Genomic DNA, 14,883 nt, shown 5'->3' on the forward strand with positions numbered 1-14,883 from the left:
GTATGTGAACCATGCTATGCCGGCGAGGAACTTCTCGTCATTTCACTTCAGTGCTTTATTATATTCGCACATGTGTTCTCGTTGAAACACACACACACACGCCGACACTTTTACATCAACGTGGCCTTTTTTCCCCCCATCAGCAGCTATGTAGAATGTGCCAGTCACAATTTTAGCTCTTTGTGCTCTAGCTGAATTCATCTCCTCTATTGTGTGTGCTATGGATGGATGGAAGGATGGATGGACGTGTGTGTGTGGTGTGTGTGAGAGAGAGAGAGAGAGAGAGAGAGAGAGAGAGGGGAAGAGAGGGAGAATCCCCTTTGAAACGGGTGTTGGCTGATGCCACCAAATCTCATTATGTTTACCTCTCTTCCGCATTTATATTATCGCCCCTTAAGATTCGTTGTTCGAGCTAACAAAGCATCAAACCTGAAACAAAATTCCTGAACTGCGTAATGTCTCTTTCCTTCTCGTGCGTTCCCTGCCACCGACATTTCGGTATTCCCTAAAACGGCAACCAGTTTCCCCCACGGACAGGCTGTATAGAATTCTCAGTTATTAGGCTCCATCGACCTCCCGATTCAGCAGCGACGCCGCTTGCACACCCACGCAGCTTCCGCAGCGGTGCGCCGTATTAGTGGGGGCAGCGGCTTAAGCGTTGCTTAGTCGCAAAAGCGCGCTCGGTCTGTCATGACCGTGCGGAGTCGGGTAGCACGCACACAAGCGGCGACCACACGTAGTAGCTTCCGGGCACGACTGCGCACGCTCGAGCAGACACACAACTCGGCGCGAAGATGAATCTCTTATAGACGAGATCACTCAATGGGGTCGACGACGACGACGAGGCTTGCGCCTGGCGCGCGCGGCCATTGTTCCTTTTGTTGAGCTCGCCGAGTTGCCACTGCAGACGCTCGCGAGTCTCGTGGAGTGGCCTTTTATCGAATCGCGCCATTATAGGCGCGAACGGCTGCTGCAGTGCACGGAGGCGAGCTCCTTCCTCTCTTTCCACTCGAACGGGAAAAAGATACACTGCGACTCGGCCTTGGCACTTGAAGCCCCGTTCAATAAATCTCGTCGTTGATGTTTGCGTGCCGTGAGTATCGCTGCAGTCTGCCCTGTTCGTCGCCGCCAAAAAGAAAGGAAACAAGTTTAACCCAGTGGCGTAGCTAGGTCGTCTGGCACCCGGGGCCCATAATTCTTCTGTCACCCCCCCCCCTTCGGGTGTAGTCTGAGGAAAGCGAGTATATCGACAATTGCCGGGTGTCTTCAGACGTATATGACACCCCCCCCCCCACTGGCCCCTTGCACACGGGGCCCACGGCCCCCGGCCCCCCCTGTTGCTACGCCACTGGTTTAACCTAAAGAAATTCTGTGTATACGGTGTATATTAATCTGCCGCCCCCTATACCGCTCTGTAGTGTACGCGCTTTGTTCGTGCTTGTCTCCCTTTCTTTCTATCTCCCCCTTCCGCTCTGTTTCTCTTTTTATCCCTCCTAAACCCTCCCCCCTGCGCAGGGTAGCCAACCGGAACTACCTCTGGTTAACCTCACTGCCTTTCTCCGCATTATTCTCTCTCTCTCTCTCTCTCTCTCTCTCTACATAAGCATGGTCACTAACAGTTCTGGCCGGTGGTACCCTTTTTTTTGTTCTTTTGAGACGCCAGAGCCACCTTATCTCCATGTCTACGACCCGATATCTCAATCCACCAGACCTTGAATTATTCAGCTGATCTTTGTGCGTGAATACACTGTAAACGAAAATAAACCCACCTGGGAGTTTTTAACAGGTGATGTACCCTAAAACCTCCCCTCCTCAAGTATTTACTCCGATGTATGGGAGCAAAACAGCGCCATTCCCTCGTTTCACTCCGCTGGCTGGCTGCGGGAGTATTAGGGCGACATGACGCGATTTTACTCCGCTTAAAAATCTTGTTCTCCCGTGAAACTCCGACAGGGAGTTTTAAAAACTCCCCTCCGCCGAAAGAGTTTGGTCACGTGGCGCTTCCCATGAGGCTGTGCGCCTCGCCAGCGACCGGGCGCATTCGGCGGAGTCGGCAGTGCTCATGGCTGACGGTTTGTTTACATTTGTGAAGTGTCGTTCCGTGACAGCGTTTCGTCAATTTGTTTCCCGTATTTCCTTCCAGAAAGTGTTATAGGCATGCCTGAAGCTCGCTGTTTCTCAGCTTCAAGTACGTTTGCTCTGATAACTTTGCTGACAACGATGAATGCAAGAGCAACGTTTTCAAGTGCGGAAAAAGGCTTAGGTATACCTCGAAGCTGCTCACTGGCTCGTGATGTCGGCTCAGGTTCTGACTGTGTTTTCGTGCTGCGTGAACCTGGCTTGTGTTGTTCAGTACGTGAAATGCGACTTTTATGTCCTTTTGGTTACATGCTGACAACGTCTGGTGTAATGTTTGAAAGGGCCGCGTAGCAATGGCAACAGCAGCCACTGTTCGAGCGACGACGTCCGTGCTAGTCGCACATGTATGGCGTACCCCAAGTTCGTTGCGGTGCTGTGTTGCCAGTGAGAAAGATCGGAGTGCAAGCAACTATTTTTATGTATCTGCGAACGGATATTTTCACCCGAAGAAAAACGGTAGGACACAAGTATGCGTACTGTAAATAAAGCTTCTTATTGAGCGATGTGCATCGAATTGTTATCGCGCATATAGGTTTTGGTCACGTCATTGCTTCCGATATTGCATTAACATTACGCTCTATCCGAGACACTGATTTAGACGCATGCCTGCTCGCTCCGAGTTTAAGCATTCACTCGACAGATCAGCTATGTAGCTTCTTTTCACAACCGAGAGATATTGCTTGGACGCGGAGCAAGTAGTGCGGTGTATAATATGTATGACTGCGCATTTTTCGGTGTTACGTCGGCTGCTGCGGGTCATGCTCACACGTAATAATTTGTTGCTACGCTACCACTATATCGCAAAAATTTAATTTTGCTATGAAGCAGACGCACTTACATTTTTCTTGCTTACTGTAACTAACGCACTACTTTTTGGCCGCGAACGCCGGCAGTGTGCGAAGTCGCTCCAGCACTCAGAATGGCATGCTAATTGTGAAAATTTACGCCATTAACTATTTTCTCTCACTATTCTGAATTAACAGTTTTGTGTTGATTAAGGTATTCTGTTAATATCAGAGAGGCACATCTCGTATGAACGAGCATGGGAGTCGTAATTCTGAAAGAAGCACAGCTGCTCCCTAGGCGGTTTAGAGGCACACAGTATCGTGGCTATATATACTGACACCGTTGCTTCTTGGGTATCGCGTGTACGTGGGATGTCTTTCAAGTTTCTGCATTGGGCGTTTCTGAAATGTTTATGTATGTCATGATATATGTGCTTTCATTGACTTGTTTCGTCGAATTTGACGCGGTCTCGTGTGCATATTTCGAAATTTGACCAGCAGCCTCTGTATGTAAAGATGTTCGCGCAAACTGACGCGATGCCTCTTTTTATACTCCCGTTGCACCTAAAAAAAACTCCGTCCATTGCAAAGCAAAAAAGAAAGAAAAGATAGAAAAAATACCTCCCATAATTCCACGCGAAAATTCCGCTCGCATGGAGTAAAAATTCTACTCCGATCATACGGAGCATAATAAACTCCGAACCGGGGGGTCGCTAGAGGACAAGCGTTACACTCCCACGTCGGAGTTATTTCCGTTTACAGTGTACCTGCAGGGCACCTCGGGAGTAAACGAACGGGCAGAGTTCGTGTGCCGGATTGACGACTCACTCGTAAGTACAATGTTATTATTGTTGTTATTATTATTAATGTTCTTACTATTGTTATTATTATTATTTATTTCAATTGCTCCAATTATTCGGACGCTTGAGTTGCGTTCGCCCCGTGGCCGTGCTTTCGCGGTATCGATAACGCGCCGAACGTCGGACGTCACGTGACCCGCAGGAATTGCGAGGACGATTGTGAGCCCCGCCAGCAGGCTGTAGGCTGTTTCACATGGCGCGATTTTCAGCCCGCGACACAGCGAATTCCGTCGCCCAGCGACCGCCGCGACGTCGTGGGCTCTCCGCGACTGGATTCCAACAAGTTGGTCGCGCCGTCGCGATGTGGGAAGAGCAAGGAGCGTTTCACCGCGCGTTGGTATATAGCTCTGTGGAGCAATGTCGTGCGTCAGTTCTAGCTATGTTTAGGGCGTACCCACCAGCGTTTGCGGCTTAGGAGCTTCATACATTTTTTTCTTGCGCTTACACAATTCGTTTGAAAGGAGAAGCTGCACGCTATCCAGATCGGGAGAAGCACGCCACTTCAACATAAGGCACGTACCCACTTGATTGCCGCCGTCGTCAAGCTCTTAATCCCTACAAATCGCGCCAGCTGCTTATATACATGCACACTCAACAGTAGTTTGTTATTCGCGAAAGCAAATGATCAGCCAGCGAAAAAAGTTGCGGCTTCCATAGTAACAACGAAACTAGATTGTACTAAACGGAACCACCCCACCGACGCCGCGCAAGCCGCACCAGGCCGCTCATACTCGCGGTGTTTGTGCAGCGCCTCACTCACCGTATCTGCAAGCTGCCGTAAAGTCTCAACCCTTTTAAACGTTACAAATGGTGTACCTATTCTATTATCGAATAAAAATAGGAAAATTCGAATATTTGACTATAGTTTCCATGTTTTCATTTAACGATGCAGGCATGGATACTTTGTGAGCAAGAGCAACCTTGCACATCGCTGCGACGGATATCGCGCTGCCGCAAACGCATGTGAGAGCTGTGAGCGAAAATCGTTCTGCGACGTGCGCGGCAGAACGATTTTTTTCGCCCCAATCGCGCCATGTGAAACAGCCTTGTGGCGGCGCGCAGTGCAACGCGCGTATAATAAACCCGGAGGCTGTGGATTCGACACTCCACAGCCGGCGGCGAGTTGCTTATTTTCGTCCACTTTCGTTTCCCTTTCCCTTGTCATTGCAACGCTTTAGTTTCAAACAAATATTGCAAATAATTTCCTCCCCAGCGTCCACTTTCGTTTCCCTTTGCCTTATAACTTCAACGTTTTCATTTAAAAAGTTGCAAATAAGTTCCCCTGTGCTTTCCTTGGCTTCCTTATCTGTCGGTTTCGTATGATTGTGAATAACAAAAAAAAAAAAAATCGGGTCCCTCGGTTCCACCTTTTTGGCGTCCGCAGTTGTATTTCGGAGGCTGCAGAGGGCAGCGCAGTAGCGGATTACCACGACAATGCGTGCATCGCAGTTGCTATACTGCGACTGCTCATTTACTGCGCAGTCGCAGTAAATGAGCTCGGAGCCGGATGGATTCATTGCCGAAGTCTTCTGATTGCTTATTGTTTTGCAAAATACTCGCTCTATACTTCAAGAAAAGGGAGATAACGAAGCTATAAGAACGGTCAGCTACCCTTCTTCTTACAGGCCATTACCTTCGACACAAGGAGTTTAAAGAAAAAAACTGCTGCAGTGGAAACTTTGTGCGGAAGGTGAAGCCGCACAGGAGGGGCACGATAAAACTGTAGATAAACGATAAAAATGGCGAAGAAGCGCTTTTCGCACACTTCCCACGAGTTAATCGACGTCCTTGGTTAATCGTGGCTTATCTTACCAGACAGATACTTATCTACGTGTATCTGTGCATTAAATAGTGGTCTTAGTGTGAAATCTGAATATCCTGGCATACTGTATTGGGGAGAACGTCATCAATATTAAGGTGAAGTTGCTATTTTCGTTGGGAACAACCAGCACTTATCATCTAATTCGCCTAGCATTACAACGGCAGAGCCAAATCACTTAATCTGTAAGCGGAGATCACCCGACAAGGCTCTATTTCAGGTGACGGAGGGGCAAGCATTGGCTTCACCTTTCCCGGTAAGAAGCTACGGGAGCTTCCACTCCAGCGGTTTTTCTTTAACCTCCTTGCTTCCACAACATTAATTATTCACGAATATTCGGTTCGAGAGCTTTACCCTGGGATTAAGTAAAAGAAATTGCATAGCTGAATGTCTGGAACTAATCTTGGACCGCCTGAAGTTCTTTAACATTGGTCCACGCTTTAATCTGGTTGGGGTGTTTGCAGTCTATGCAACGCAGCCGAAATGGAGTCGCCATGCGTCCCAGCAACCACACGCCTGGTCCCGTGCTTGGAAGCGTAATCCGCTGAGTCACCCTCGTGGGTATGTAACTTTCAGTTTCGATAACACGCCTATCTAGCTTAAATGCCTGCGTAAAGCGCGCAGCCGTAGTAAATGCGCGAGAACTGAAGTGAAAACTAATTGATCTATCGGTGGTTTACGTTCAGTCGAGAACAAAAGTCTCGAAAACACGGCTTCAGAAAAAAAAAAGAAAAGCTTTTAGCACAGCCCTGCAACGCGAAAGTGCCTTAATGCATGACGCTGGTCAAACGGGCCCACGAAGGCAGTATAGCTCTTCATTTTCAGCCTTTATGCCTATGAGCTGCGAAGAAAATAGATTTTTAGCGGCACCTCTGGTCCCCAAACTTTCCCTCCCGACTGTACACCTGGCTAATTTGCGTTGCTAACTCCCTCATCCCGCAAACCCACACCTACAGAGGCAGGCCGCACGTCCGAATCTGGCGTCCGTATTTCTCGCGATATTATTGCGATCGTGCGGGGCAGCGAAAAGAAAGGAAAGAAAACACCACCGAACTCGATGCTTTATCCTCCGACCTGCTGCTGCTGCTGCATGATTCTGCAGTTCCCGGCCAGGTCTGCCGCGTTATTCGAACGAGCGATCGACAGCCCCCGGCACGATGAACTGCGTCTTTGTTTTCCGCCACCAGCGGGAACCGAGAAACGAAGCTTCGCGTGAGAGTCGCTATATTTACGTTCCCGAACTGCATAGTGTACTAGACGTTCGCAAGTGGCGCATCTCCTCCGCCCCGCCCGAACATTACGAAAAGAAAGAAAGCAGAGGAAGTAAACAAAACGAAGAAGAGTGAAACTGACCGCAGCTGGGCTGTGGCTAGGCGCGAGTAAATATATCAAGCGCGGGCGTGCATGTGGTATATAGTATGCCGGCATGCATGCGAGGCGGCAGGCGCCGGGGTTGCGCTATCTAGGCGTGCAGGTGAAACCCGTTCCGTGCGCGATGCGAAGGGGGAGGAGGAGAACCACGCAGGGGAGGAGGGGAGGCCTTGGACGAGCGGTGCAGTAGAGGGAGGGAGGGAAGGGGGAGGGGGGTCTTTATATTCATCGCTGAAATTCGGTCGTCCCGTCATGGCAGAAAAGCATCGCTCGTCCAGCGCGCATGGGTGGCCCGGCAGGAAACTGATCGAGCTGCTAAGAGTTGCCGATTTCAAAGGTTAGGCGCTAAAAAAATAAATAAATAAATAAAAGGACGCAATAGACACAGATGTCAACAAAATGCTTGAAATCCCAGGTCTTTAGCTAATATTTCATGAAGAGTACTACATGATTTGCCCGTATAATTTCGAACTATATATAGAGAAGAAAGTCAATAAAAATTGCAAGTTTGTTACCCCCGTATTCATGAATGCGTCTTCAAGCGCGCGCTTGACTTGACATAAAACTAACGCCTGGCATAAACGTGCCAAAGGCGCTCATTACGTTTGCTTTGGCGCGCTCGCGACAGGCGTCATTTAGATCAATCAAGTGAAGCGTGGGCTTGAACTTAAGATGCATTTCCGAATGCGGGGGTAACTCTATAAGATCGTCTATAGTATCTGTCTATGGACATTCTATTGGAAATTTGATGATAAGTGCACGGCAATAAGCCTATAAAGAATTCGCAGACAAACGTATGCATATATGAGCTCAACAGAACGGGAAGCAGAACGGGCGCTAAACTTAAACTATTTATTCGGAACGCAGAGTTCAAAGCATAAAGCATATAGGCGTGCGTGCAACCGCCGCGACAAAAAAATTACGCCATAAGTTTTGCGGAATATGCAGACGGATAATAGACATTTGTCTATGGACATTCTATAGACAACATTCAACAACTATAAGGTAAGACCAAAAGTCCTTAAACTGTTCATACACAAGTATACAGGATTTGTCTGTAGGAGCAGGAGAAAAGAAACATAGGCACTGTTGTTAAGCAGAAAAAGCGTCTGGTTGGCTTCTATGAACCCTGTGGGGGGAGTTGAACAGGGGAGCGTAAAGATGAGATAGAGAAAGCAAAGACGCAATGAATGACTGTACGTACGCACGCTGACAGCACCAAGGTAAGCAAACCAGTAGTTCTCATGAAGTACAAATTATACCTTCACTGCCTTGCGGCGCGAGGATCGGTAGGGACAGTGCTCGAGTATCACCTGCACGGAGAGGCCCGTGGTGGAGTCGTCGCGGAACGTTGTCTACAGAAAGCCCATAGACTTTACAGACGAATGTCTGCAGACTTGTCAAACTGCATTGTGGGGCTAGTGGTGGTTCATTATAGCAGCAAATGGGTGCCAGAGAACACGAGAGAGAAGGAAAGGAGGCGGGACGGTCAAAGGGTGCTACAAACTTATTGTGGGCTTACAATAACTTACTTCTATAGATTTACAATAGACTGTGTGTGTGTGTGTGTGTGTGTGTGTGTGTGTGTGTGTGTGTGTGTGTGTGTGTGTGTGTGTGTGTGTGTGTGTGTTCACTGTGGTCAACACAAACGCCATTTGCGTTGTCCTTTGCGTACGCTGTCTCTACGTGTGGCCTTTCAGACTGAGACGGAACGTGATAGACGAAAAGCGCGAGAGAAAAAAAGTAATACAAATAAGAACCTGGCGTTACCCCAATTTCCAAAACAGCAGGGGCCATAATAAATTCATACCAGAAAGAGAGATCGAGTGAAGCGCCATGAAAATTGAGTCACTTAAGTATCCTTACGTGATTTTAGTGCGAATGCATTATGACTTCTCTTATTAGTTGGTTTCGTCCGTTATGCGTGTCGTCATTGATTGCCACGTGTCCTCCACAACTCTACCTTAATCCACCTCGATCCACCTTAATTCATCTTGCTCTAAATTGTACCAATCTTAATCTACTTTAATTCGCCTTCGTCGACATTTAGTCACATTAATTACTAATAGCTGCTACTAATTAACGTTGTTACACAATTTACTGTGTTCTGTGTTATTACTGACGTCAAACAAGACGCTGATGTCGTCACTGGCGATGATTTTTGGTGCTATCGCTTGATCACTCCGGATTTTCTGCTTCATGGGACATAGAATCCTTTCGCATTAATAAATGTCGCTTCCGAAATATCAGAAAGGTCACCCTTATAGCGACGGCGTGATAGTGGGAAGAAGCGAAACATACGCAAGAACGAAAGACGGCTGCTGGAGCGCAATCGTCGAAATTCCGCGCGAGCTTCCCGGGAGATGTCCTGCGAGTAAACATAAAGCACCCTTGACTTCACGCGATTGGTCCCTGCAATGTCTGTTGTACATAAAGATCGAAAAACGCCACCGTACAGCACATCGCATTCCGCTAGCAAACAAGACCCTTTTCACGTGTATAAACGGTATTCCTGAAATACATTCGAGTAAGCCGTCTGGGCAAACAATTTACAGTAGCCTATGAATACACAGAACCCTACTGCTGACACAAGTTTTGCATGCAGAGTTAGAATGTTTGAAAAGCGAATCTTTTTGCCAAGTGCACACAAGAATCTGCATGCATGAGGTCGACGCCCGGGGCACGCTTCTTTTGTCTGAAAGCACGCCATGGGACAAAATACTTTTTTTTTCTCGGCTAACTTGACTGTCAAATATGTGTGACCGGAAGTTTTCTCGGGTCATGAACACGCTGCTTCCACAGCTAGCGCGGATCCACCTAACAAGCACGAGGACTAAACGGCGCGCTCCGCAGTTGCAAGGTGAATATGCGCCACGCATAATTCTATACGTTGCCAAATATCACCCTCGCTATATACTTACACCGTTCGAAATCACCAACCGTCAGCGCGCCATTCGCTTTCCTCTAGCTCATATATCATATATGCCATAATCGAGGGGAACCGCTGCACGTGCAAGGTGTTATTTAGGCGGCGAGAAATTAAGCCGCGTACCGGGTCACGTGGCGCAACAGCTGATCTGTTTAACCTCACATTTCCAGCTCTCCGCGAAGGGCCTGCAGCGGGTCGCCGTCGGAATGTTGCAAATAGACAAAAGCGTTTGTCATCTGCATAAACCGATTCCGCGGTACGACGTCCCCCTTGCCTACACCGTTCACCTACAGACTACATGCAGTATTGGCTGTCGTATATACCGTTTATGGCACAATTTAGGAAAGCATTTCGCACCTTCCGTGATTATTCGAAACAAAGCAGACGACCTTGCTTATACGGTCGTTCATTATCATTGTTGTTGTTGTTTATGAGAGAGCTCCCATGCATACGCGGCCGCTCGTTGTGGTCAGCTGCGTTGTCGCGTCCTTCGCGCTAAGCGAGTGGAAATGAGGATCTAATGGCATGCGCGGGCCCCGAGTCAAGGATGGGTGCACGTCTTGGATTCCGTGTATCGAACGATTCGAACCCGATCATGATCGCGGCGCGCGGGAACCCGCTTTTCTCGGTCGGGCCCTTTGCATTCTAGGGACGGAACCGGCTCTCAGGGATTGAATATCGATGCGGCCGAGCCATATATGCATGCGGTGTGCGTCGCAACATCGATAGCGATTGGCCTGACTCGACCGCTGGGCAGACGGGACTATACTGCCTGCGAGTGAGCGTTGAGCCCTGTTTTCTTTTTTCAGTTCTTTTTTTTTTTTCGCCCCGTCCATACACCTACAGTTATCTTAGTGTGACTGAACGTCACTGATAAGCGGCTGTGTTGAGCCAATATGTTCCCTGCGAACGCTGTACTTGCAAAGTCCGTCGCTTGTTTCTGCGCGTGAAGCAGATTTGTCGAGCGGTCGTTGCAATGAACGTCGATGTTCGAACGTTTCAGGCAAACCTGAGTCGCAGATTGGAGTTCTTGCTTTTATTGAGATTCAGGACACATTATAGCTACCTCTAATTCTATATTGACTGGTACAGTGCTCCTGCTTTACCTATAATGTCTCCCTTTAGTATAGTTCCATGCTGAACACATCCGGAAATGTTGAATACGACGCAGCGATGCAAAGCTATGCTGACCAGGAATTTAGCCGGAGTATGACTGTTGGAATCACGCAGAATTCAAAACGAACCATATCAGGCGGCGACAGATTATACCGAAAAATTGCAGCGTAGCTAGGTGTTACCCTGTTGTTGACGAGACGTCCGGAAACGCTGGAATGTCTGTGTACATTGTGTGAAAGGAGACCTTTTTCAGTATTGAAGAGAATTAGTGCTTACCCTGCACTCTTAATCATCAGTATGGCCTCGTCTATGTCCACTGCAAGTGATTTGAAAGTTTCATTCACACATGATGCTGTTCGGTGGGGTTTAACGACCGAAAGCAACACAGGGGCTAAACATGTCGTGATTGGAGTGCTCCAGGTTGTTGATCACCTGGAGGCCTTGAACGTCTACGTTGGCTTGTGTTATTAATTTGCATCGTTTCTTGTCTAAAAAAGAAGGAATAAAGCAGTAAGGGCCGGTATAACGTAAAATTACTCCAATATGTTTTCATACCAATTCGGCCATTAGCCCTCCCTGATAGGTCAACATGACTCAGTCTCCGCCCATATAGGCGGGGTGCCCTCCCATACGGGCAAAGCCTGAGCCATTTTGGCCTATCACAGACGACTAATGGCCGATTTGAAATGAAAACAGATTGTAATAGTTTCTTTATGCCGGCCAAGGTTACATCAAAGTCATTTTTCAGGTCTGAGAAGTCACATATGCCTCCTGCATACATCCGGTCTGGACGTTGCCATTAATCGCCTTGTGTCGTCTGCTGCGCTACCAAGCCGTCGTCTGCTCGGAGTGCCCCTGCGCTTGAAGGTTGTACAGTGCGATACAGAGAACACGCTGATGCGCGTCTGCCCTCCGCTGGCGTTCCGGCTGCAAATGCAGGCTGGATCTACACGCATGTGAATGAACCGCGCAAGCGTTCAAAAATGTGCCAACCACTCCAACCACAAGTCATCTGCTGCAAAGCCGCGTGATAGTACGCACACTTGCCAGAGGGGAAATAATGTTCACCGTGCGCTATCCTCGTGCGTTCCCCTTAACATTGTACCGCCCTGTATTACACAGCTTGAAGTCCGTCGTAACGGACGAATAAGATATCGCGTAGAATACAGCACCCCCTCCCCTGCCGCGTCCCTTCAATTATTTTCCCGGCCCGCTCGAATCAGCGTCGCGTACTGGCGACTCTCGTCGCCACCTTGAACCCCACTCCGCAGTGCTCCGGGGTCGAGCTCGTAGCAGAAGGAGGCCAGGAGCGCCCCCTGCAGGCGGCCGTAGCGGCACAAGGGGGCACTGGGAGAGTTCGTCCGCGCATCCGTGATGGGGTGTCCGCGCGGCGAGCACCCGAACGCTAGCAGTTCAGCCGGGGCGCCTGTAATGAGGCCTGCGATTATGTATACACGCGCCGGCGTATCATCGCTGCGAAGAAGTAAAGCGATGTGCGCCACGGACAACGGGACCGTCTCGCGCGCGCGCCCGCTCAATCGAGGGGGCCGATCAACACTCGATGCCTGCAATCAGGCGCACCGGCGCTCGAGAGTCTCGACGCCTTTCTTGTTTGTTTGTTGTTTTCTCTTCTTCGTGCGCCGCGAAGATGGCAGTGTCGCTGTCGTTTCCTGTTCTTTTTTTTTCTACTGTTTCTCTACGACCGGCCCGTTGTCTGTGATTAATACCCAGAGACGTTCCCGACTCGCGCGCGTGCCCGAGCGAACGGTTCGCATCTGTTTCGCTCTATGTAACGAGCCTGCATCTACAACGAGGTTTTGCTGAAGTGGGAGAGGGGAGGGTAAGGACGAAAGAGGGCTCCTGGCCGCTGCAGGAAAGGTAGCGTCACTTTTTTTTTTCTTTTTTGGCTTGTCAAGTGGACACGAAAAGGCTTCGGTGGACAGTCTTTGTCACGCACACATGGTTCGTTCGTCGTGCGACTAAAGCTCACCCTAAGTGCCCTTTCTTTTATTGCGAGAGCATTATGTGCCACATTGAGCTAAAATCGGTCGTAGTCGACGTGACCGAAAGATGGTACCAAAAATGGCCGACAGCCCAAACAGTAAAAACACGCCAAAAACGCTCGCATTGACGTCATATTTCGCTGGAAGTTCCCTGTAAATAAAGTAAATTAATGTCGTCGAAAAGAAAATTCTCTGCGTTTCGGTTTGGGTGGGAATCGAGCCCGCACCTCCGGGGTGTGCGACGAGCGCGCTTCCCCGATGCCACGTTGGCTCCATGGTTCTGGCTGACTAAAGGTGTTGTTATAGGGAGTGCGTCACTGCATACGTCACTTCACACGTCACGTCGCAGCCAATGGGGAGGAAGTGGCGCCACGTCATGAGTGTATAAAATGAGTGCGTCCACGAAGTTCCGAGGTCTCTACAAACGGTATAATGCTTTCGCATCCCCACACGTAAGTCCTAAGTGTCTCTGCCGAGTTAATTTATTTGTTGCACCTAAGCGTAACCGACCCGGTGATCGATGTTGAGCACGTGGTGCATTACTGCCGCCGCTGTACTACCGTGCAGTTGGTACGACGACAAGTCCAAACCTGCGATTCCCTAGGGCCTAGGGAAAAACGTGGGTCCGCGGTACGTACGGGCCACGAAGGGCCCTGCTGTTGTACTTAGGGAAGTAGGTATCTTTTAATACTATTGTTTTATTTGCCTTTTGTTTTCTTTATACTGTCGACCCCAACAGAGGGTCATTATACGAGCGGAAATACAGATCACAACAACTGGCAATTATTTCGCGCGCATCACTTCGTATACATAACGAAGGGCTGCACTGGCCACTGTTGTGCCATTGCCACCAGCCCGGATTCCGAATCTACAAGACGCCGAATCGATCCTGCGAACGCCCTTTGGATAAACCCGGGGCTGCGCCGAAAGGCACAGCGCTCTAATTCTCCCTTGCCAAGTCAAGATGCTGAGCCGTCAGGCAGCGGAGTCCTGCGGAGAAGCATCGGCGAGCAACATGTCCAAACGTGCAACCAAGTGCCAGACAGCCCGGCGCCGTACCTCCCTTTGCCTGGAGGTCACCGCGCGCGCCCACTTTGAACCGGGTGGCCAGCGTGGTCGCTGGTTGGACCTCTCGGACGACCGTCGAGTGCTGGCTTTGTATTGGGCCGTTTGAGTGACGCCGGACGCCGCCGCCTGGAGAGTGGACCGGAACATTCTGAACATTCTCGAGTTCCTCCATATTGCCGAATTTGCAATCTGGTCAGCGCTCATTGTCCTTGAGGGCTGCTACGTCCTCTTTGATTGGGTCGAAATGGCGACATTACCAAATTTGGCAGTCTGGCGGCATTTGAGAACGTCCAGAACAGCAACTCCGGAGAGCGGATGACGAGTGCCCATCGAGAGGAGGGCGTCGCCGTAGGAGCTACCACGAGCCAAACGTTGTCTTGAAAATTTCCGGCAACCATGTACGACCTATTTCCCAGTAGTCAACGCGCAGGAAAGACTCACAAAAAGAAAGGGGGGGGGGTCTAATCATCGGGGGAGGTTGGCTTGCTGGGGCTAGCTGCGTGACGTCATGCTTGCTGCTCTAGCTTTTTCCCTTTCTTTTTTTTAAACGCTCCACGCGTCGGATAACGAATGCTCAATGTGGGCATAAGCGGGCTCCAGTGGCATTGACGAAGCTATGGATTATCGTGACTATATGCACTCCTTGATTTTAGTAGCAGTCAGAACAATCAAAAAGGGCCAGTCGAATGCGCCGTAACTAATGAAGTGCCCAGCAAGAAGCCACACATCAAGGTTGTCATGGCGCCCGCTAAGTCGGCAATCTTCTCAGTACATGACACAAAACGTGAGATGC

General features: G+C 49.4%; 1 long non-coding RNA gene across 1 annotated transcript in view; it reads left to right on the plus strand.

Moving 5' to 3' along the window:
• Positions 1-11,941, plus strand: part of LOC135921032 (uncharacterized) — a 49,361-nt gene extending 37,420 nt beyond the window's left edge. The window contains exons 2-4 of the long non-coding RNA XR_010570418.1: positions 3,687-3,754; positions 6,068-6,164; positions 11,768-11,941. This is a non-coding gene — a long non-coding RNA (uncharacterized lncRNA). The remainder of the gene's footprint in view (positions 1-3,686; positions 3,755-6,067; positions 6,165-11,767) is intronic.
• Positions 11,942-14,883: the final 2,942 nt, after the last annotated feature.

This window comes from Dermacentor albipictus, chromosome 6 (assembly GCF_038994185.2).
Source record: "Dermacentor albipictus isolate Rhodes 1998 colony chromosome 6, USDA_Dalb.pri_finalv2, whole genome shotgun sequence".
Classification (NCBI taxonomy): Eukaryota; Metazoa; Arthropoda; class Arachnida; order Ixodida; family Ixodidae; genus Dermacentor; species Dermacentor albipictus.